Source organism: Phoxinus phoxinus (assembly GCF_949152265.1).
Source record: "Phoxinus phoxinus genome assembly, chromosome: 20".
In the NCBI taxonomy this organism is placed as follows: domain Eukaryota; kingdom Metazoa; phylum Chordata; class Actinopteri; order Cypriniformes; family Leuciscidae; genus Phoxinus; species Phoxinus phoxinus.
Window position 1 is genome coordinate 12,184,120 of NC_136895.1, and position 24,013 is coordinate 12,208,132.

The 24,013-nt window shown below is 40.8% G+C and overlaps 1 pseudogene across 1 annotated transcript; it reads left to right on the top strand.

Annotated features, from left to right (window-relative positions):
- Nucleotides 1-1,331: 1,331 nt before the first annotated feature.
- Nucleotides 1,332-24,010, top strand: LOC306988210 (annotated as a pseudogene). The gene is made up of 4 exons (XR_013800722.1): nucleotides 1,332-1,678; nucleotides 4,918-5,030; nucleotides 12,358-13,488; nucleotides 23,046-24,010. The product of XR_013800722.1 is annotated as an uncharacterized misc_RNA (transcript).
- Nucleotides 24,011-24,013: the final 3 nt, after the last annotated feature.

Sequence of the window (24,013 nt, forward strand, 5' to 3'; positions counted from 1 at the left end):
TGTGTGTGTAAAATGTTATTTTATTTATATCAACATTCTGTTTACACAACTTATTTAAATTTAATTCAGGACTTACACTCTAAAAAATGCTGGGTTGTTTCAACCCAATTTTGGGTAAAATATGGACAAACCCAGCCGTTGGGTTAAATTTTTACATTACATTTTTAACCAAATGTTTGGGTTTGTCCATATTTTACCCAAAATTGGGTTGAAACAACCCATCATTTTTTAGAGTGTAATTTTTTTAAGTGCATAAATATATAAATGTTCGAAATGTAAATATGCCAATTCCTTCAAAGCTGATAAAATATTTCTTCAAAAAACAAAAAAACAAAAAACTGATGTATGTACATAGCATGATGCCTTTCTTGGGGTTGAAAGTGGTAGTTGCTTAGGCTGTCAATGGAGGGACAGAAAGCTAAGAAAAAATCTTAATTTGTGTTCCGATGATGAACAAAGTCTTACGTGTTTGGAATAACATGAGGCTGAGTAATAAAAAACATTTCTGAATTGCTAAAACACATTTCTTGAAACCATCACTCACTTTCTCAAAACCTGAAACCTAAAACCAAAATTGTCAAACCACATTCAGAGAACCTCTGACTCTTCTGGCGAAATCAATCATTTGCTTCAAAAACCATTTTATCTGTGCTCAAAATCAAACAATGCTTTCAGATCATACACACGGCGAGTCAATGATAAACACTACAGATCATTCGTTTGACAATTCATCAAAAAAGTAAACAAATTTTGCTAAAAAAGTATACCAATGACAACTTACAGTAAGATGAATTTTTGCAACTGCTTACACACACTTTCAAAACTTTGTCTCTTTTTTTCAAAACTTTAAACACAAATCCCAAGAATTGCACACACAAAATGCAAATTGCCTCACATCTCTTGCTAAATGAAGCACTGCATTCAAGATTGAAAGTAATTGGCAGAGAGATGTTGAAAAAATCACGGTAAACATGAAAGCAAGAATGAAACCAAACTATTTTTATTTTTTTTACTGAAGGGCATTTGTGGTTGTGAATACAGTATTACACAGTACGAAAAACCTATAACTTGACCTTTGGACTGATAGAGTGGTATTTTCATGGGTTATGTTTTGAAAAGGAAACCCAGATAGTTCCTGTTATATTTTTATGTGTGTTAGACTCGTGGTTTGCATAAATTGTTTTTATGAAATAAAAAGGCCAAGCATTAGTGTATGGTTTAGCAGATATGGTGTGTGGTTCTGGTGTTTGAGGTTCAGGGTTTAGAAATTGTGTGAGAAGTAAGGATTTTGTGTGTAATCATTTAAAAAAAAAAAAAAAAAAAAAAAAAAACGTAAGAGACAGCAAGTGTTTGCACATGTCGATTTTTCCACTGTGTAGGAGTCAATCACATGATATACCATATATGGATATATTTGTAGCGTCACATCCTCATCTATCTCAAATTTGTGGTTTAGCCTACACCGTTTCTTGCACACTATAACCTGAAGGCTCTCAACGAAGACTTGACTTAGAAGCCTTCTGTGATTGCGTCGTTCTTGCTCCCTGATATCAGTGTCACTATGTCTTTAATTTGATAAGGAAGATCCATAATTATGATCTAACAGGTTGGGGGCTCTGTCCGGGATAGTCCAATCGGAACCAGGACCAATTTTGTATATTCAGGAGGCTGATCTTTTGTAAGTGTGTTTTCTTCTCCAAATATTGAAATAACACTTGCCTGACTGTATATATCTTTGTTGAAGTACTCTCACTGTAGTCTGTTCAGCATAAACCCCAAAAGAGAGAAGAATTTATGATATTTTATCATTATAATTTGATGTAGTCTATGACAGACTTGAAGCTGAAAATAATCCATTATTTATCGGCTTTAATATATCTGACAAATTTGAAAATGAATATATATTGTCCGATACCGATATAGTGGCTGATGAATCGTGAATCCCTAGTTTTATCTGTTGATTATCATTTGATTTGTGTGTTTAAATTAATTGCTGGAGTGAGGCAATGCGGTCAGATATTTCGAGACCACTCCCTGGGGAAAGACCAGTGGATTTTATGTAAAGAAATAGTAAAGGTTTCTAGACAGAACATTTTGGTTGGTTGCTGGTTTACCCACGAGATGGATCGTTTGGAGAAACGGCCATGGACTCAGTGGTGCTTGATGGTTGGGGTTGGGAATTAATCTCATGAGGTGTGGAACAAAGATGAAGAAAGTGTGGGACCAGGGACCTGAGTAAAAGCACAAACAAAGAAAAACACATTTCTGTCAAGCCTGCAGCTCTCTGTTGAACCATTGCTAAATTTATGTAATGCCGTTGATGTGTAGCAACAACAGGAAACAGGCATCACGGAAGCGCTACCACAGAAGGGGCCCTAGGTTGAGCAAGTCAACTCAATTCTTTGGTTTAATTTAAAGATGTATGTCAAACAGTACCCATTGTCACCTGTGTATCCAGCCACTGTTGGACAATTTTGTAGCACAGGGTGTAGTCGTGCCAACACACTTACACTTAATCCAGTGGTTAAAGCAGATTGCACTAGCTGGCGACTCACACAAGACCTGCGCGCCATTAACCAATTAATCGTCCCACTTGCCTACTATTATGAATCTATTATGAATTCCATACCATGTACACATGGGGTTCAAAACATCAAAGATTTGAAAGTTTTCTGGGACTCATAAATTAGGTCATGGATACCCGACTGTGCATCGCACGACAAACAGTTGAGACTGTTGATTGACCACACGGCGCCTCCATTTGACAGAAACCACGCAGCACTTTAAGGCTTTAAAGAAAGCAAAAATTATAGCTTCCCGCCAAACAGCCATATGCAGTCTACTTAAAGCGCAACTTACGCAACTTGTGATGTCGGAAAAGCGTTGTGCGTCATGGCGTAGCATAAATATCAGCAGTACGTCGCATTACTCGCATAAGTTGCGCTTTACACTTAAGTCGGATCCGTATGTAGATGGGTCTTGCTTAAAACCTTCTGATGGTGTTTTCCTCTGTGGGTATTCAATCGTAAAACTCGGTGGGACTATCATAGAAGCATACGCTCTATGTCACAATTCGACACAAGCTAATTTAGCTCACATAAGCATGCATACTCACAAAAGATAAAGCAGTAACAATTTACACAGATTCTAAGTATGCTCATGGTGTAGTACACCACTTTACCAAAACATGGGCGCAAAGAAATTTTAAAACTGCAGATGGGAAACCAATATCCCACTCAGAGTTAATAGCAGGCCTTATTGAAGCAGTACAACTAACAGCCGTAGTGAAAGTCAAAGGTCACATGACTGGGGATGGTGAAGACTGCTTTAGGATCTTATAGGCATATTCAGGTGTTTAGGTGACCGAGGGTCTAACAAAGTGAATGATCACTTTCAGGGAAGCAATAGCAGTGTCTGTTGTTCTTCTAGCCCGGCCTTGATCATGAAGGATAAGCTTGCATTAATAGAGGGGTCTGTCCCCCACAAAAACAGCCTTGCAAACTCTGGTAAATCATAAATTATTTAAAGTGGCCAATGTGAAAAGAAAGGTGTTTGACTTTGCTCATATTTTACTCTGTTTCGGAGCAACATACTGTACCTTTAAGAGCCAGAACAGGACCTTGACTTTGGATTTTCTGTCAGCTACTGCTTTAAAGTCACTAGAAGGCAGCAAAGCTCTGCTAAAAAAACAGGACGCTATATAATCTATTTAAGTGGTTGTGGATAATAAAAAATAAATATGACAAAAATATATACATATACAGGTGAAACTAAAAATTTGAATATCGTGCAAAAGTTCATTTATTTCAGTAATTCAACTTAAAAGGTGAACCTAATATTATATAGACTCATTACATGCAAAGTGAGATGTTTCAAGCCTTTATCTGTTATCATTTTGATGATTATGGCTTACAGCTTATGAAAACCCCAAATTCAAAATTAGAATATTGTGAAAAGTTTTCATAGCTGTAAGCCATAATCATCAAAATGTTTCTCGCTGTTCTGAAACTCTGAGGATTCTGTTAATGTAGAGATTGTGTTAATAATTAACGATAATTATCACAATTTGATGCTCAAACATAAATATAATTTCAAATACCATTCAGGTTTAAGTTTTTTTTTTTTTTAACAAATTGAGATGTAGCTAGCCTACCAGCTGTCAAGAAAAAAAAGGAGTTAAATTAAATGTAGGCTAAAAGTTTAATTAGGCCTAATACTTTTTTTAATGTCATCGAAGTGATCGAAGGATATCCCATATTAACTTAATCAGATTCGCTTTTACAATTAAAGGATGTATTTAAAAGATCAAGTCAGGTCAAGTGTCCTAATTTGACATGGAGCTTCTTTCTTTCTCTCTTTCTTTCTTTCATTCTTTCTTTCTTTCATTCTTTCTTTCTTTCTTTCTTTCTTTCTTTCTTTCTTTCTTTCTTTCTTTCTTTCTTTCTTTCTTTCTTTCCGCTGGAATTGTAGCTCAGAATTTTGGTACAAAAGTCTTAGTTCTAGGTAAGTCTACATGGTTAAGTCCATGTGCAATGTGCTCTTAAAATTAGCTTGTACTGCGTGCCTACTGACTGATACTGTAGGAAATTGAAATTGTGTTTTGAGGCTCATATGAACACGTTTTTATATATAAAAAAGAGAGGAACCTGTATGTTGTTGTCAATATATTTTTCTACTTCGAATGCTGTGAGGGATAGACTTACCGTGTTTTCAATGGCATCCGCTGTAAAAAGCTGTATAAAGCAAGCTCCTATCACTTATCATTTTCCACAGCTCATAATATTGTCTGGAGTTTTTTGTCATCTGAAATTTCTTGGAAATATATTTGTGCAGTGTTTCGTCAGAAGAACAATCCAAAAACACATTAAATAACAGTACAACCCACTGAACAGATGTATGTCTGTCTATCCCTCATAGATTCGCCTTCATTCCTGTTAAAAACCAAAGATGGCTCTGCTGTGAAGAAGGTCTATATGTCGTCAAACTCGATATTTCGGAATTGGATTTAAGCCATCATCTCAAATGCAGAAGTAAGTTTACTGTTTTGACTGCAAACACCTTGCAGTCTCATGTCTATTTTCAGATAAAGGTTTGGCAACGTGACAAGGGTGCAGAGGTGGACAAAGTACACAACTTCCTTACTTGAGTGAAAGTACAGATACAAGTTACAAGTAAAAGTTGTAAAGACCGATTTGTACTTAAGTAAACGTACATAATTACTCCTTTTTAAAAGTAGGCCTACTTGAGTATCAAAAGTAAAAAGTACATATCAATGCATTGTTTTATTATTGCTGTATATGATATGTACATGTATATGTACGCTACTTACAGTACCTTATGCCTCTGAATCTATGCCTGCCTTTCCTCATATCAATATCAAATTTATTTTTAGAACACAGTTCCAGTCGTGGGATTGAATGTGAGATTGAATAAGTGCACTCAATACCGTCCACAATGGTTTCGGACACCCAAATGTCTGTTCCCTCAAATAGTGCCCTATTTTAAGTTTTTTGGCTTTTAGTATGAATATGTTAGCCTTACTGTTATCTAGAAGCTAGTGTGCTCCAAAACAATGACAAAATATGCATTTAGAAGACCAAACCCAACGTTGAAAAGGGAAATTAGGTTGATGTCAGAATCCAATGTCAGATTGATGTTAATCTCCAACGTTGGACAGACGTTGTATTGTGGTTGAAAATGAAAATCGTGTTGACGTCCGAAACCAACATGAGTCGGGTTCTGACATCAACCCGACTTTCATTTCCAACCAAAATCCAATGTCTATTCGACGTCGGGTTCTGACGTCAACCCGACTTGCATCTCCAACCAAAATGCAACCCCTGCAACCAAAATCATCCCCTGACTGACGTTACTACTTTCTACTCAAGGACCTTGACATAATTGTTGTAGTGGAGTAAAAAGTATGATATTTGTCTTTCAAATGTAGTGAACTAAAAAGTTTCCAGAAAAAAATAATACTCAAGAAAATGTACTTTGTTACTGTCCACTTCTGCGGTGTGACAAAAAGGTCAGTTAGTTTCTTAAAATAATCAGAAGATAACATCATGTGGTACTTCCCCAAAACGTAAAGGGATTCAAGAATAAAAAGAAAAGAAAAAAATATTTGCAACAAATACTTTTTAGTTTTCAAGGTGCAACATACAAATAATGTCTTAATCTTCAGTTAACACAGCTCATTAATTCCATTCACTCCCACCTAAAAACGGGTGCGTGACTGCGCGCACGTGGGCAGAGCCAGTAATAGCGCCGGTAGTCATGGCGACGGAGAGTGACAGTCGCGCAAGCCAATCACTTGTTTCGTCCTGGTAGGAATTAATGAGCTGTGTTTTTTGAAGATTAAAGGATAATTCCGGTATTTAACACCTTGGGCCCTATCTTGCACCCAGCGCAATTGACTTTTTACACCGACGCAAGTATCATTCCTATTTTGCACCCGCGCACAGCGGACTTTTCCCTCCACAGACGCACGTTGGTAAATTAGGGAATGAACTTGCGCTCGCGGGGGGCGGTTCAGCGCAAAGAGGAGGCGTGTTCCGGCGCAAAACTTCCCTGGTGCTATTTTCCACTATTTTCAAGCAATTGCGCCACTGACCAGGAAAAAAACAGTCTAAAGACAGTGGCGCGTTGCGCGTTAGTGATATGGTATTTTAAGGGCGCGTGCTTGGCCATAATTTAGCGTGTTAACGCGCATTCACTTTGATTCTCTAATAATTATAAACAGACGCAGCAGTTTTCATTTTTGCAAATCATACATTATTACAAGGAAAAATATTAACACACGAGGGAAATCATTGTTGTGTCCGTGAAGATGTGAAAAAGATCTATCTAGATTTAAAAAAAAAAAAATCTAGATTAGGCTACACATTTATCCAAATTATACGCCTGTTTAACCGAAGCTAATTTGGGCCAGTAAATTAATTAAGACCAATGTCACTTCTCTGTGTTTTACGGCCCTGACGAGAACGTCGGTCTCCTCAGCTGTGAACTGCCCCTGGCGTGCGCCTGGCAAACCCGCCGTTATAATAGCGATCCGCCATGGAACAAGCGCGGAAAGGGAATGTGAGAGGACGCTCTGATTGGTTTATTTCACGTTACGCCCAAACCACATCTATGAATAATGAAGCTACTTCAGACCAACCCATTTTAGATTTGCGCCAGGCGCAAGAGTCGTTTATCCCACCGGGAAAATAGCAACAGCGCCGGGATCCGCCCACAAAGTTACTTGCGCTTTGCGCTTTGACACTTGCGTTTCAGATCGTTAAAATAGGGCCCCTTGAGTCTATATTGTAGTTTGTTTTGGATGAACAAGAGTGGTGGACAACATTTTTTTGACAATGGTTCCTCTCTCGAGTTTTTGACTATAAAAGAATTGGCCATGGACCCATTTAACATTGGAGTCAATGGGCATGTCCGAAAATGTAATTAAAACAACCTTTAACATTAGTTTTCAAAACTGTGCAACTCACAGAGTGATTAGTGATGTTAGTTGATGTTCCAGAAACAAAAAGTGTTGCGAAATACAGTTTCTGTCGTGTTTTATTCGTCATTTTGTAAAATCCCATTGACTTCTGTTGAAGGACTGAGTGCTCGTTAATATAAATGCGCTACCGGAAACGGAAAGGGGGCTGTTTACATTTGGTCGATGTAGTCTTTTTGCTCACTTCCGTTTCTCATAAGGCTAGCGAGCAGAGCAACTGTGCTCCGGGAGAGTAAGCGAAATAAACAAACAAAACCTTGAAAATATTGAAAGACGTGACCACTGACCAGTGCAATATGAAGTTGAACTCGACTGTGACCGTGAGTGTCCCGTGAGACATAAACATCGGTTATCGCCATCAAGTGGTCGGTAGTGTGCTAACGCTTCAGATTCAAATATTGAGCGGAACTTACACGGTTGTGAAGTGTCTGAAAAAATAGTTCCACTATAGCAAAATAAACGGATTGGAATCATATATTGCGACGATATATTGTTTATAATCATCAACGAACACCACTTACTACTCGGTGAGTTTAACAGTTTTGTAAACGAACATTATTGGCTGTTTTAATGACATTTTCGGACATGCCCATTGACTCCAATGTTAAATGGGTCCATGGCCAATTCTATTATAGTCAAAAACTCGAGAGAGGAACCATTGTCAAAAAAATGTTGTCCACCACTCTTGTTCATCCAAAACAAACTACAATATAGACTCAAGGTGTTAAATACCGGAATTATCCTTTAAATACACTATAGTCACTCAATTTGTATACTCTCTTTTTCAAAGTACTTACATTTTAATTATGTATTGGTATATAAAGACAGTTTAAGCCAATTTGAAAAAAAGTTCTTTAGACAATTCTTACCTACCCAACCTTTAAGTGTAATGCTAAGTGCTAAGTGATAAGTGTTATTTATTCCAGTGAGAATTTTCAGCATAATTACTACAGTACTACACTGTCACAGTGTCTGGTGGTTCCCTGGGTTTAACACTAGAGGTCTCAGTTTTCACGGTGTCTAGGCATTTTCACTACATTTCCCATAATCCTGTCTGTCACTGATTGTTCATTTCCTTCAGCTGTTTCTCGTCACCTTGTTTGCACTTGTGTATATATACCCTGTCTGTTTCAGTGTTTGTCACGGAGTCCTTGTTTAATGTCCCCACACTTCCGTTCCTGTTAATGTCTTGTGTCTTTGGATTGATTACATGGTATTTGACCCCTGCCTGGACTGATCGTGAATACGGATTCCCCTAATAAATATTGCATTTGGATCTCTCTCTCCTGTGTGTGTTCCATGACAGAAGGACTCCGTCACCTAAGAGATCCAGCATGATGGGGTACCGTATCCTCCCTCCTACCACGGAGAAAGAGAGGATGGGGCGTGTCCAAAATTTGATGAGCTTTCGTCAGCAGGGCCTGCCGGTGGGTTGCATAGCTCAATCATTTTGGACGCTCTCGAGGGGAATGGGATATAATGAGGCAGCATTAAAATGAATTTTTAATACCTGTCTTGATGACCCATTGCCGGGGTGGGAAATGAAGGGTCTGGAAGTCTTGGACTTTTGGGGTTTTACCAGATACCTTGAGCATCGGAGTCAGTGGGATACAGCAGTCACGTCTGGGTCTCCTGAGAAGATGACCAACACACCTGAGCCGGTGAGTGGAACTTCCCCTAGGCGGTGGGCTCGATGCTACCGTCTTGCCATCGTAGGCGGAGAAGGAGGAAGCACGTCACGTCTGCCCAGCCAGAGATGGTTCAAGCCACGTCTGCCCAGTCGGAGACAGATCGGGAGATGCCCATTCTCATGGCCGGGGGGGGGGCACTGATCGGCTATTTAGAGCGTTTAGCTCGGATCCGGGAGACGCCATTCAGACCTTCAGTGTCTGCTGTTCTAGAGCCGGAGCCAGTGTCTACTGTTCCAGAGCCGGAGCCAGTGTCTGTTGTTCCAGAGCCGGAGCCAGTGTCTGTTGTTCCAGAGCCGGAGCCAGTGTCTGTTGTTCCAGAGCCGGAGCCAGTGTCTGTTGTTCCAGAGCCGGAGCCAGTGTCTGCTGTTCCAGAGCCGGAGCCAGGGTCTGCTGTTCCAGAACCGGAGCCAGTGTCTGTTGTTCCAGAGCCGGAGCCAGTGTCTGCTGTTCCAGAGCCGGAGCCAGGCTCTGCTGTTCCAGAACCGGAGCCAGTGTCTGTTGTTCCAGAGCCGGAGCCGGTGTCTGCTGTTCCAGAGCCGGAGCCAGTGTCTGTTCCTGAGTCGGGTCTGGTGGTTCCGATTCCGGTGGTCCGGAGACGGAAGAGGAGAAGGAGAAGGACCTCTTCAACGGACCGTCCGGTGGTTCCTAACCCAGAGACCATCCCAGAGGTGGGCCCTCTGCCGGCCCGGCCCAAGCTGCTCGCCCTGCCGGCCCCGCCCGAGCTGCTCGCCCTGCCGGCCCCGCCCGAGCTGCTCGCCCTGCCGGCCCCGCCCGAGCTGCTCGCCCTGCTCGCCCTGCCGGCCCCGATCCACGTCACGCCCGCCGAGCCTGAGCTTCACATCACGCCTGCCGAGCCTGTTCCTGAGCCGGTGCCCGTGTCTGTTCCTGAGCCGGTGCCCGTGTCTGTTCCTGAGCCGGTGCCCATGTCTGTTCCTGAGCCGGTGCCCGTGTCTGTTCCTGAGCCGGTGCCCGTGTCTGTTCCTGAGCCGGTGCCCGTGTCTGTTCCTGAGCCGGTGCCCGTGTCTGTTCCTGAGCCGGTGCCCGTGTCTGTTCCTGAGCCGGTGCCCGTGTCTGTTCCTGAGCCGGTGCCCGTGTCTGTTCCTGAGCCGGTGCCTGTGTCTGTTCCTGAGCCGGTGCCCGTGGTGTCTGTTGCAGTTCCTGAGCCGGTGCCCGTGGTGTCTGTTGCAGTTCCTGAGCCGGTGCCCGTGGTGTCTGTTGCAGTTCCTGAGCCGGTGCCCGTGGTGTCTGTTGCAGTTCCTGAGCCGGTGCCCGTGGTGTCTGTTGCAGTTCCTGAGCCGGTGCCCGTGGTGTCTGTTGCAGTTCCTGAGCCGGTGCCCGTGGTGTCTGTTGCAGTTCCTGAGCCGGTGCCCGTGGTGTCTGTTGCAGTTCCTGAGCCGGTGCCCGTGGTGTCTGTTGCAGTTCCTGAGCCGGTGCCCGTGGTGTCTGTTGCAGTTCCTGAGCCGGTGCCCGTGGTGTCTGTTGCAGTTCCTGAGCCGGTGCCCGTGGTGTCTGTTGCAGTTCCTGAGCCGGTGCCCGTGGTGTCTGTTGCAGTTCCTGAGCCGGTGCCCGTGGTGTCTGTTGCAGTTCCTGAGCCGGTGCCCGTGGTGTCTGTTGCAGTTCCTGAGCCGGTGCCCGTGGTGTCTGTTGCAGTTCCTGAGCCGGTGGTGTCTGTTGCAGTTCCTGAGCCGGTGGTGTCTGTTCCAGTTCCTGAGCCGGTGGTGTCTGTTCCAGTTCCTGAGCCGGTGGTGTCTGTTCCAGTTCCTGAGCCGGTGGTGTCTGTTCCAGTTCCTGAGCCGGTGGTGTCTGTTCCTGTTCCTGAGCTGGTGGTGTCTGTTCCAGTTCCTGAGCCGGTGGTGTCTGTGACTGTTCCTGAGCCAGGGTCTGTCTCTCTTCCGCCTTGGTCTTCACCGCCATGGCCGCCCGAGTGGTCGGCTTCACCCTGGTCGTCTCCGCCACGGCCTCCCGAGTGGTCGTCTTTACCCTGGTCGTCTCCGCCATGGCCGCCCGAGTGGTCGTCTTCACCCTGGTCGTCTCCGCCGTGGCCGCCCGAGGGGTCTTCACCGCCGTGGCCGCCCGAGGGGTCTTCACCGCCGTGGCCGCCCGAGGGGTCTTCACCGCCGTGGCCGCCCGAGGGGTCTTCACCGCCCTGGCCACCCGATGGACTGTCTGCTTCGCCCTGGCCGCCCGATGGACTGTCTGTTTCGCCCTGGCCGTCGCTTGAGCCGTTCCCCCTTGTTCCTGTTCCCCTCCATGGACCTGGCCCCCCATCCCACCCCCTGATCCTCCACCTTTCCTCCTCCCGCCTGGACTCTTGTTTTGTTTGTTTCTTGTGGTCTTGGAGCGTCTGGTAGCCGCTCCGTAGAGGGGAGGTTATGTCACAGTGTCTGGTGGTTCCCTGGGTTTAACACTAGAGGTCTCAGTTTTCATGGTGTCTAGGCATTTTCACTACATTTCCCATAATCCTGTCTGTCACCTTGTTTGCACTTGTGTATATATACCCTGTCTGTTTCAGTGTTTGTCACGGAGTCCTTGTTTAATGTCCCCACACTTCCGTTCCTGTTAATGTCTTGTGTCTTTGGATTGATTACATGGTATTTGACCCCTGCCTGGACTGATCGTGAGTACGGATTCCCCTAATAAATATTGCATTTGGATCTCTCTCCCCTGTGTGTGTTCCGTGACATACACATAATGTTTCATAAATTATAATGTTTCATTATGTACAGTCTTCAGAAATGTTTCTTGAGTAGCAAATCAGCATATTATAATGATTCCTGAAGGATCATGTGACACTGAAGACAGGAGTAATGATGCTGAAAATTTGCCTTGGCAATCAGAGGAATAAAGAAGTTATTTAAATAGTTATTTTAATTTTCTAATTATATTTTGCTATACTACTGTTTTTACTGTATTTTTATGAAATAAATGCAGTTTCTGCAAGCATAAGAGATCTTATTTCACAAATTGATCAAAAATTGTCATGTTTCCAAACGTTCGACAGGTACTGAATGTGTTCAAGTTTGATACTGACTCTTTAATTGTCTGTTCATTCATTCAAATTTTCTCACGCTTGTTGTGCCAATATGCTTCTAATAAAATTATAAGCCTAAATTATATCAATGAAATGGTCTTCATTTAATACCTTTACTGTTGTTTTGTCTCTCTTAGATGCATTTCGGCTCAGGATAGAGCTCCACGCAGGTGCCACATTAAAAAAGGATTCATTCTGCTGCTCACATTGACATTCTTATTGTCTGCTATCATTTACTTCTCTGATTTGTCTCTCAAGACCACTGTGCCTCCTGGCACCTTCTATAAAAATGTGGTAAATCAGATACGCTCCTATTACATGGTTATTAAGTTCCCTTCTGGCCGTGATAATCAAACAATATTTTTGGCACATGCACCCAAAGCTGATCAACAAGTCCAACAAAAAGCTACACACATTTCTACACAAACCACAGACATTTCAGTGCATCATCATATAGCTCATCCAAGCAACTATCATTACATTCTGGATGAACCTGATAAATGTCAGCAGAATCCGTTCCTGGTCTTGATGGTCCCTGTGGCGCCCCATCAGTTAGAAGCTCGTAACGCCATCCGGAGCACGTGGGGGAATGAGAGCACAGTCCAGGGAAAAGCAGTGATGACTCTGTTCTTGGTTGGTTTGACTGGAGGATCCGACTCTGAAAAAGCTCAACAGCAGCTGGAGGAAGAGAGCCGACAACACAGAGACTTAGTGCAGAGCAACTTTGTGGACTCGTACTTCAACCTGACCATAAAGACGATGGTGATCATGGACTGGTTGGCCACTCGTTGCCCTCAAGCCAATTTCAGTATGAAGGTCGATTCTGACATGTACTTAAACATGGACAACTTGATGACTCTCCTATTGGCACCCAACACACCCAGACAGAACTACATCACTGGAATGGTGATGCGGGACCAATCCGTTATCAGAAACAAAAACTCAAAATGGTACGTGTCGGAGGAGCTGTACCCCGAACCGAAATACCCCACTTACCTGCTGGGAATGGGATATGTTTTCTCCAATGACCTGCCAGAAAAAATAGTTGAGGCTTCCAAGGAAGTAAAGGCCTTCAACATAGAAGACGCATATGTGGGCGCTTGTCTGAAACATTTGGGCATTGCCCCCTCATCCCCCCCAGTCCCTTCACAGTTTAGAATCTACATGGGACAATATAATCGAGAGGGTTTTCTAAGGGTCATTACAACAATCCTGGGATCCCCACAGCAGCTAATAGACATCTGGAAGGACGTAAAGAGGTCCACATAAAAGGGACCAAATTTGAGTGTTTAGTGGTTGCCTGAATTTGATTTGCATAAGATGCAAGAATGTGATGATGCGCAATTTTTTGAAGAAAAAAAAATGCATAATTTTTTTCTGGATATTTTTTGTAACATTGGTTTTTGTGGCAGGCACAGTCAGTTAACAATATATATATTTTTTTAAGACTACTTGTATGTACAGGTCATTAAATAAATTGTTATTTATAGCTACTTTTATATTTTAACTTTTTCTTTTTAGATTATGTCTTAATTTATTTAGTCTTTTAGATGATTTATTTCTAGATTATGTCTAATATTATATATAATATTTATAAAGTGCGTGCGGGCGTGCCGTGCGTGCGTGCGTGCGTATGTGCATCTCTTGAAAGAGTAATAATTGAAAAGAAGTTAAATTCTAGAATCTTTTATATATTGCAGACATATATCAAATAATACTCAAATTTGTCATGGCATTCAGGTACAAAATTGTGTTTAAAGTAATGTTAATACAACAGAGGCTGTCATTCCAATAGTAAATTTAGATTTATTAGAAGACAGATACAAACACTACATTTTTTGAGGTATCTGTGAATTTCTCCACTAAAATTTAAAGGGATACTTCAGGATTTAGCATTAGGCTTTGTATCAGTAGAAAACCTGTATAGTATTTTCAAATTACCGGGCTTCCCTCCCTCATATCCCCCTGAGACGAGAGATTTATGTATTTTTTGTCTGTAAAAAATCCTTAGATGACGCGAAAATCGTCATTTTGCGTCATCGGAGGATTTTTTGGCCAGAGGCTAAAAACTACAGCCAGTAGAAGGCGCTAGATCCGCATGTTTAAACCCTTAGGATTACACGATTTTCGACCAATAGCACTCACATCTCTAGTGATGAAATCTTTTGAGCGTTTAGTAAAAAAGCACATTGTATCTGAAAGAGAGCATCTTATCGATCCCCTGCAATTTGCAGATCAAGCCTCTAGGGGAGTAGAGGATGCAATTGTAACTACATCTGTTGTATTCACATTTAGAAAAACCAAAAACTCATGCTAAAATTGTGGATTTCTCATCAGCTTTGAACTGTATCTCTCCAAAAACATTAGGAGACACACTGGCAAAATAATTCTCATTAGATAATAGGATGCTTACATGGGTGCTTGATTTTCTTAGTTGTAGAAGCCAGCAGGTTAAGTTAGGAGGGTCTATCTCGGATAAAATTATTACTTCGGTTGGATCACCACAGGGATGTGTCTTATCTCCATTATCATTTATTTTATACACTAACTCTTGTGCTAGTGCTTTTAAAAATAGAATCATTATCAAGTATGCAGATGATACTGCCAAAGTGAGCCTTTTACATGATGGAGAGGAAGAGCATGGTCCCGTGTTGAATTTCTTCTTGAACTGGGGCCTGTTTCAGAAAGGAGGTTAAGTGAAAACTGAGTATGTTAACCTTGAAATGAGGGAAACTCTGGGTTTTCCGTTTCAGAATGGGAGGTATATCAAACCCGAGATAGCAAAGTAAGTCAAGCCCGTTTCTGACAGAGAGGTCACTTATACTCAGAGTCAGTTACCATGATAGGGGGGAGATACGAATGTCTGTTTAAACTTGGATTCTATAGGCTACTCCACATAAAAATGTGAATGTGTAGATTGTCTGATGTGTAGACACATACTATTATTAACATTACCCCTGTAGACATCTCTGTGGCAGCAGAAACTGTTTCTTCATCCCCATCATCCGGTGAAGATGAGCATTTGGTCGAGTACACTTTATAATAGGCCTGCTATTTGTCATAACTTCTGGTGTATTGAGTAGGCTACATACAACTGCCTGGGGTTCTGTTGGGACAGGAGGCTCCAAAAGACAGATATTACCATCAGAATCTGTTGGGACCAACGAAAAACTCAACCCAAAGTAAAATAAATGGAAATATCAAAAATACCCTATAGAAAATTTTTAAAAAAATTGTAAAGTCAGGTTGCCTACACCTGTGATATGCTCAAGCCTTATCTGATTGAATTATGTTTTTATATTTCATTTTCAGCTGATGCCACATTCTTTTAATGCCTGCAGGATTGCACCTAGCCACATGAAAATTAAAATTAGGTTGAATAACACACTGTTCTTCCAGTTTCACCTGTAATTAGATTAATGTAATAATTACTATCTTTAGAAAGTATTGGTCTTATAACTAATGACTAAATCCCATTGCAACCTCAACCGCTTGAACAATACAAGCGGAGACAAGAAACTGCACTTTAAATGCTTTCAAATTAACAATATACAATTGCATGAATTATTCATAAATACCAAAGTGTGTAGAGGGAGAAGGTTACATTAAAAATAAACCTTTTAAAAATACGTATGTTAATTCCACTATTGTTTTGTACAGAATTGTTCTATAGTCTATGTATTTAATGTAATTATAATACATCAGATTTTATTTTAAAATACAGAAGAATTAAGAGTAATCCCTTTAATTAAATTACAATATTTAGATTACTTGGTAATTAATTACACCCAACACTGTATAACAGTAATTCCTCTTTTTGTCTGGCGCTGTTGCCATGGTTACTCATAATATCTGCGCTCCATTGATAATGGCTTTCTATAGTTGTGGTGCACGCGCTCAACTCAGAGTCAGTCAACTTAGAGTTGATTGAACTAACTAATTTCAGCTGATCTGTAACCGAAAACTCAGAGTTTCCCATCTCAGGGTAAGTCAACTCAGAGTTCAAGTTTTAGGAGTTGGTTGAACCTTATTGAAACAGGACCCTGGTGTGAGAAATCAGGCCCAAAAAGGGAAGAGACTAAATGTTTAGATCAGCTGCGAAACTTCCAGCAAGAGGTCAGTCCTGTTTTCTGTATTTGTTAGATTACTGAAAACTGGCTCTTGGAGCTCCTGTTTCCTGAATCCTGCCAATCCTGTTCTCGCGTATCAGCGTTTGAATAGTTATGATGATTGGATCTAGGGTAGGTTCCAAAACCTGTAATACTGCATTTCTCATCACAATGTAAATCCCTGCCTCTAAATGTATATAACTTGCAAATGTATAGCCTACTGTTACAGTTCAGACCGTTATTGGATGACAACAGCAACGCACAAGCGAAGTCCTCAATAAAGAATAACTTCTGCTTGAAAGATATCCCAAAGCCTCCTGAGGGTTGTTCCATAAAATAAGATTAGAATACAAGCCAGACTTATTTTGGTTAGTCAGACTTATTGTCGGTTGATTCTGTTTCATAAAGCAAACTTAAAATAGTTCAAACTCAGTTACTCTGGCAACTTATGTTGGGAAACAAGCCTGGTCCAGGGCAGGCTAACTGTCAGGCTAAGCCTCAGTTGTTGCACAGATCCTCTAACAATGACAAATAAGAACACAATGACTGATACTCTCTCATACCATTATAGGACTTTATTAACCACTATCAGTCTAAAACTAAATATACAAGAAAATCAACTTAAATAAGGCTACAATGATAAAATATATATATATATATATATATATATATATATATATATATATATATATATAAATAAATATAGCTGCAAGCAGCGATTACGGGCCCAAGCCGGTGGCACCGCCACCCTGGTGCCTTTAGTTACACTAAAGGCACCGGGCTGGCGCTGCCACCGGCTTGGGCCCTCCATCGCTGCTTGCAGCTATATTTATTTATATATATATATATATATATATATATATATATATATATATAAAGCCGCCACCCCGTTGCCTTTCGGGTTCCTGTGCACGACGGGCAATAACGTAACCCCGCTTTGACTGTCGAGAAGAAGTCTGCTTTAGAGCTTGTATCAGTGTGAGTCTTTCTGCTCCCCTCCAATCAAACACAGAAAAGGGGGGGGGGGGGGGGGGCTGTCTGTGTGTGTGCCCCCCCCCCCCCACACACACACACACACACACACACACACACAGAGAGAATGGCAGGGGGAACTCTGTCAGAGAGAGACAAAACCACATTCAAACCAAAATATCTGACTTCCTGTTGGTCGGAGCTTCTGACTGTAAAAGAGAAAGTTGTCCGGATCGATAAGCATAATATACAGACCGAGTTTTGTGACTGTAGGTAAAAATAACCCCCCCACTTTAGTCAAAAGTATCTTGAAAGTAACACACTTCCTGCTGCCAGTTGGTGGCGCTATAACTTTGACTCACAATAGTCACATCCATGTGATCGCCCCCTTACAACAAACACACTGCTGAAGTTTCATCAAGATCAATAAATGTATGAAGACGTTATAACACATTGTGTTTTTCTTTTCTCGCCATAACTTCGTTTCCTCGCCACGGCCAAACCATTCGAGATATCAAAAATCCGTCCGCAATTTAGCGTCCTCAATGTCTTGACTTCATGCTGACCGAGTTTGGTGAAGATCAAATTAAATTTCTTGGAGGAGTATATAAAATTCCAGGGGCGTGCGTTTTCATACAACCCATAATAGCCGACTTCCTGTTGGGCTGGCGTAAAACTTAGAGCACGAAAGTTGTTCGGCCCGATGAGATCTATATGTGTACCGAGTTTCATACTAATTCATGCAATATTCAGTTTGATATATGGACCAAGTTTTCGGACCCCGTTAAAGGGGGCGCTGTCGAGCCCCCCTGCCACGCCCGGGTACCAGCTTCAGCCCGGCCCTGATGGCCACAGGTTCTGACCTGTGTGCAAAGTTTCAAGAGAGTTTTAAAGATTTATGAATACATTTCTCTCTGGTTTTATTTGGCAGCTGTAGTACATTTTTATGGTTATTAGAAGAACATCAGAACATTACAATCTAAAATAGAATAAAAAAGCTTATTAACCCCTTCCTCAGCACCCCCAATTTTGGCATACATGCATACATGACATACCCAGAATAAAAAGGTTGCAGCTTCTGAAGTCATTCTGAATAGACACATAACCAACATATATTTAGAAAGCCAACCCTTGAGAGTTTACAGTTCAAGACTCAAAATTAACCAGACTGTTATTAATATTGAGATATATAAGCTCAAACATAAAACAAAAACAACAAATATTAAGAATATATTTATTAAATGTATAAAAATATTATGTGAATTTAAGATAGCAACTTATTACCACAACTAAAGTGTAGCCACAACTGTGGTCATGCTTCATTTCAAATCTGAGAATGATATATCTAAAATTATGCATTTTGTGAAGCCTATTGTGAGACCATATCAGGGGAGACTTTGGAGAAGGCTAAAAGATTCTCATCAAATATGTATTGCCTGTAATAAACACTCATTTACAGTCTCTAACTAATGTCTGGCGAGGAGAACTGGCCCCATTCATGTTCTTTTCATTTAAATCGACCAACCTTTCACACCTCTGCCGGTATGAGACTTAATCTTCATTATTCTTTTGTCCTTATTCTTTTGTTTGAATCCAGCCAGATTATAGCCGTTCTTCTGGCATAATGCTTGGCCATTGACACCTAATGTGCACGAATAATCCACCCATTAACTTTACTCTTGTTAGGAAACAAACAACACCAAAAATATATTATTACTTTAAATGCGAATTCTTTAAAAAATATATACATATAAGGAATAGAAAGCTCGTGTAGCAGGTGCAACACAACAAGTAGCTAACGTTAGCCTCCTGCTACATGACACAATTTAATTTATTAATATTACACTTTTATTTAAAGCTCACTTTAAAACACCATCGAGTATTTGTATCATATTCCGGTCGCGGTTTAAAATGGTTTCAAGTCAAAAAAAGATTTTGAAATATGTCATTTTTAGCATTTTATATGAAGCTATGAGCTATGCTTAGCCTCACCTTTATTTTTTATTCATATAAAAATACCCCGAAACGCACGAAAACAACACACAAAACACATATACTTCAATCGTGCATTTAATAGCTTCTTGTTTCGGTGAAGAAATCTCACTTTCGCTTTGTTTATCATGGATATCCAGAATGAGGAAGTATAGACAGGACGCGTCCAGGACGCGTCATGCAGAAGAGGTCAGGTTGAACACGTGGAGATGATTGACAGCTGTTCAGCAAATCATAGCGCTCCGAGGTCAAATCTCACGCGATCCAGGAAGAGGAGACACATATCTAGCTCCGTTCGCTGTTTGGCACTTTAGATCGCTTAAATCACTGGAAACTGAATAGAAATTTGTATTCTGTATGAATAAATAGATTACTAGATTGTGATAATTATTCATTATTTCTCCAAATATGCGCACCATTCTAATAATTGCCCTGGCGGATTCTTTAGATTTTATGTATTTGAACACAAATAAACCGGAGAAAACGAGAATGAATGTTTTATGAGTAATGATTTCTATTCAAAATAACGAACGTTACAGATTAATTATTTTGCACTAGCTGGCATAAATTAAGAAATAATGTCACTGCAAACCAGTTTAATCATAAACAGTGGTCAAATATCGAAACTGGAGTTTTAAACCTTCCTAAAAAAGCTAATATTGTCCAGATTAAGTAAGAGTGTGATGTTTTAACTAGTAATGAAATTAACAAAACACGAATGCAGGATCACCGGTGGTCCCATGCATAAAGCAGAAGTTAAAATCACAAAATTTTAAATAAATAATTACAAAAGCACAGATTACATTTTAACTGGTAATATGAATCTGAATTTAGTAATTGGATATATCAGACTTGATTTACCCCATTACAATAGTCCCTTTACAGTTATTTCTATCTAAAAAATACACTTATTTGTAGGTTTTAAAATTCTAAATAAGGCACATCTAACGTCCAACAACAAATGTTTTAGCGTATATATATATATATGCATCAGCATTCTAAATAAGTGTGTCATTTTTTTTAAGTAGCTTGGGTCCTAAACCCAAAACTATATTTTGTATCTTTATTATATTTGGTTTCTTAAATTCTTCCCTGAATTACTTCTGTTGAATTTTTTTATTATTTTAAGTATAAAATATATATAAGTGTAATGAGCTATAAGTTCACTGCAACTTATCCAACATCCTTGTTAAAAGTATTGCACCCTTACATTGTATTACGGTATTGACTACCTGTGTAGTTTTATTTGGATGTGGTTTTGTACGTGATGACTTTACGTTTTACGTCATCTCCAAGCCCCTGTCGGTGATTGGTTAGAACCCTGTTTATTTTGGTTTTGAGTGGCTGGTTAAACCATTTGTTTTTGTGTGCAGATCTCAGAGCCTAGGATGCCTACAGAGCCTGCTTATGGGCGGGCAGCTAGTGGATTGTTAGGAAAGATTAGATGAATGGGATAATTTATTTTTGGGCCTGAAATCGCTGATACAACTTTTAAGTTCCGGGTCAATTAGACAGCACTCCTGGTTGCATTGGTCTCCGTTAAGAGGGTAGGGGACCTGCAGGCATTTTACGTTAACAAAGCGTGCCTGGAATTCGGGCCGGCCTATTCTCTCATGATCCTGAGACCCCGGCCTGGATATGTGCTCTCATGTACTCCTAACCCTCCTCCAAAAAACGATATGTGCGACATTCTCCCTGAGAAGCCCTGACTTCCTCCAGCACTGTTGACGTCAACACCAGAGTTATGCCACCGGCAACTTTCGCGATTGGCTAGGTGCCGTCATGTACATGGTTCCCCCTCTGGGCGACCCCCACATGTGTATTTCCACTGTAAGCCTCTCTGAGCATGTGTTTTTCCCTCGGCAAGGCCCATGCCAAGCCTGAGGTTGAAACATTCCACCCTGCGGGCGGGACACCCCAGTGTTTTTCCATATGCACCCCCCCTCCGGATGTTTATTCTGTAAGATAATAATCTGCGATTTACGGCTCTGGCTCAAATGGCACAAAATGATCTTTCAGCCCCTTGCAGTAGCGGGGAAAGTGAAAGGTCATTTAGCTCTGTGTCTCACATTCTGAATGAAAGCAGAAGCAAGCTTGCTAAACATGCAGAGATGCTTTTGTTCCTTAAAAAAAAACTTACTTTTGAAAAATAATCCTAATTAACTGACTGCCTTCTTCCAAAACAAAGTGTACAAATGCTGTGAGGAACATCCTTAGCTTATATTTCTTAATTCTTCTAACAGTCTTCCTGCAGTTATAGTGTTGCTCACCAAGATTTAACAGTACACTGTAATATTTCGGCTGTGATTACATTGTTACACAGTGTTATTTTGTTATAAACATTTGTTCTGTGATATTTGTTTGGCACTTTATGACAACTTTGTGACAGGCAGGTAGAAATTACATTTATTATGCACTTTGGAGGTTATTGGACACTGTGAAATTTGTGTTTTGAAAATTTGTGATAAGCACATAAGAATGATTTATTTTTTCATATGTTTGAGTTGAAGTTGTTCATAATAAAGATGCTTTCCTATATTCATTAGTCTCATTGTGTTGTTCTTGGAAAATTGGCACAAAAAAACCAAGAACAAAAATAACAGCACAACAGGCATTCTTATCGGCGAGTACCAGAAAAAAAAAAATCAGTACTTGTACTCAATCCTTAAAAAGTGGTATCGGTGCAACCCTACTTTGATCATTGTTGCTTTCAGTACTTTACAACTCGAAAGTTGACAAGGTCACCTTTGAACCTTCATCTTGTATTTTGCATGTCATGCAAATACATTGGTAAGGTGAGGCGGCAGCTTCCAGACTATCATAATGCCTTAGATCATCAAAACATTTAGACATTCAAAGACACTGTATTTAGAACCATCTGAAATATTAGGAGCTATCTAAGGATTTGTATTTTTCTGTACAAGTTGGCATCAGAAACACAATGGAAAACCCTTTTCGACAGAGGAAAATGGTTGAGAGACATGTAACATGATACATTTGAGAAGCAAAACTTGGCAAACTCACTGTTACACCCTTGACAGTCTCACCAGGTGGTTTTAAAGGATCCAACAGGTCCGAAAAAAGAACGAGAGGAGGAGCAAACCGGATACAGCGAGTCTGAGGACACATTTCCAGTATCGCTGTTACTCTCAAGACTAGATAAGGTATGTGCGAACACTTTACAGATTTGATTTTGTATTTTGTAATGGCTTTAAGCATTTTAGAGTAAATTGCATCTCAGGTTTTTAGAGAGGAGAAAGTACTGAATTTGCATAAGGAAAATGTAATATGATTTTGTTTAAGAGCCTTCAAGCTTCTAAGCGCATCAATGATCCACTTAAAAAAATCTTTACATTGTGTTGTCACATTCTCACCCTCATGTATTTCGAAACTTGTATGACTTTGTCTGAACTATTCCTTTAAAGTTTAAATTCAAATTTATGGAGCCCTTAAAGCGACATGGTGATAAAAAATGATGAGCTGGGAGGAAAAAAGATATGCTTTTGTGTTCGCTCGCAAAACTTTTGTGTTCCCTTTCAAAACCTTTGTGTTCCCCTGAGAAACTTTACGTTTCCTCACAAAACTTTTGCATTCCCTTGAGAAACTTTGCGAAACATTTGCGAGAAAGGCATTGACAAATAATTTTTCCTGCCAAATTGTTTTTCCTTCACCATGTCCATTTAGAGGGACAAAATGGAAATTCAGGCTATAAATAAAACACCATTTTAAACAAAACTCTATTTTTATTTCAGCCTCGTTCAGATGTTCTGTAAGAGTTGGCTACTGGTCAGTCTCCTCATCCTATTCAATGTTTTATTGCTGTATTTCACTGCTACTACCCTCGAAAGAAGAAACGGGTTGAAGGTGGCGAAGAAAATAGGGAACTACCATGTTGCTTACCCTCAAATTACAGATTTATCCTCGACCAGCCAGAGAAATGTGAACAACAAAAGCCCTTTGTGGTGGTTATCGTTCCCGTGGGCTCCTGAGAACTTTGAGGCACGTAATGCCATCAGGATAACGTGGGGCAGCGAGAAGCTCGTCCGGGACAGAGTGGTGCTGGTTCTGTTTCTTCTGGGCTCGCGAATTGAGTAACGAAACACTGCAGGAGCAACTCCAGAATGAGAGCCAGCAGTACCAAGACCTTCTGCAGAGCAACTTCCAGGATTCCTACAGGAATCTGACCATTAAAAACCATTGCTGATGATGGAATGGCTCAGCGGAGAAGTGTCAACAGGCGTCCTACGCGGCAAAAGTGGACTCCGACGTGCTCCTCAACATGAACAACCTAATAAAAATGCTTGTGAGTCTGAAAAAACTACAACACAACTACATTACCGGCCTAGTATTGTCTGGCAACAGTGTCTTGAGAGATCCAACCAACAAGTTTTATGTTCCTCACAATGTGTATCCTAAATCCAGATATCCTCCATATCCTCTGGGTATGTGTTATATCTTTTCTATGGACTTGCGGAGAAGATCCTACAAGTTTCGAGGCATATCAGACCTATTTTTTATCGAGGACGCATATCTGGGCATGTGCTTGAAGCATTTAGGAATTACTCCTAAGAAACCACCAAATATCAGGCAGTTTGTGGTCAACCCGCCGCCATTCAATCGCTGTTACTATTCTGGACTGATAGCAATACTTACAGACAGCCGGACTCAGCTGATTTCCTATTGGATGGATATCCACTCATTCAGAAAACCTTGCTAAGAT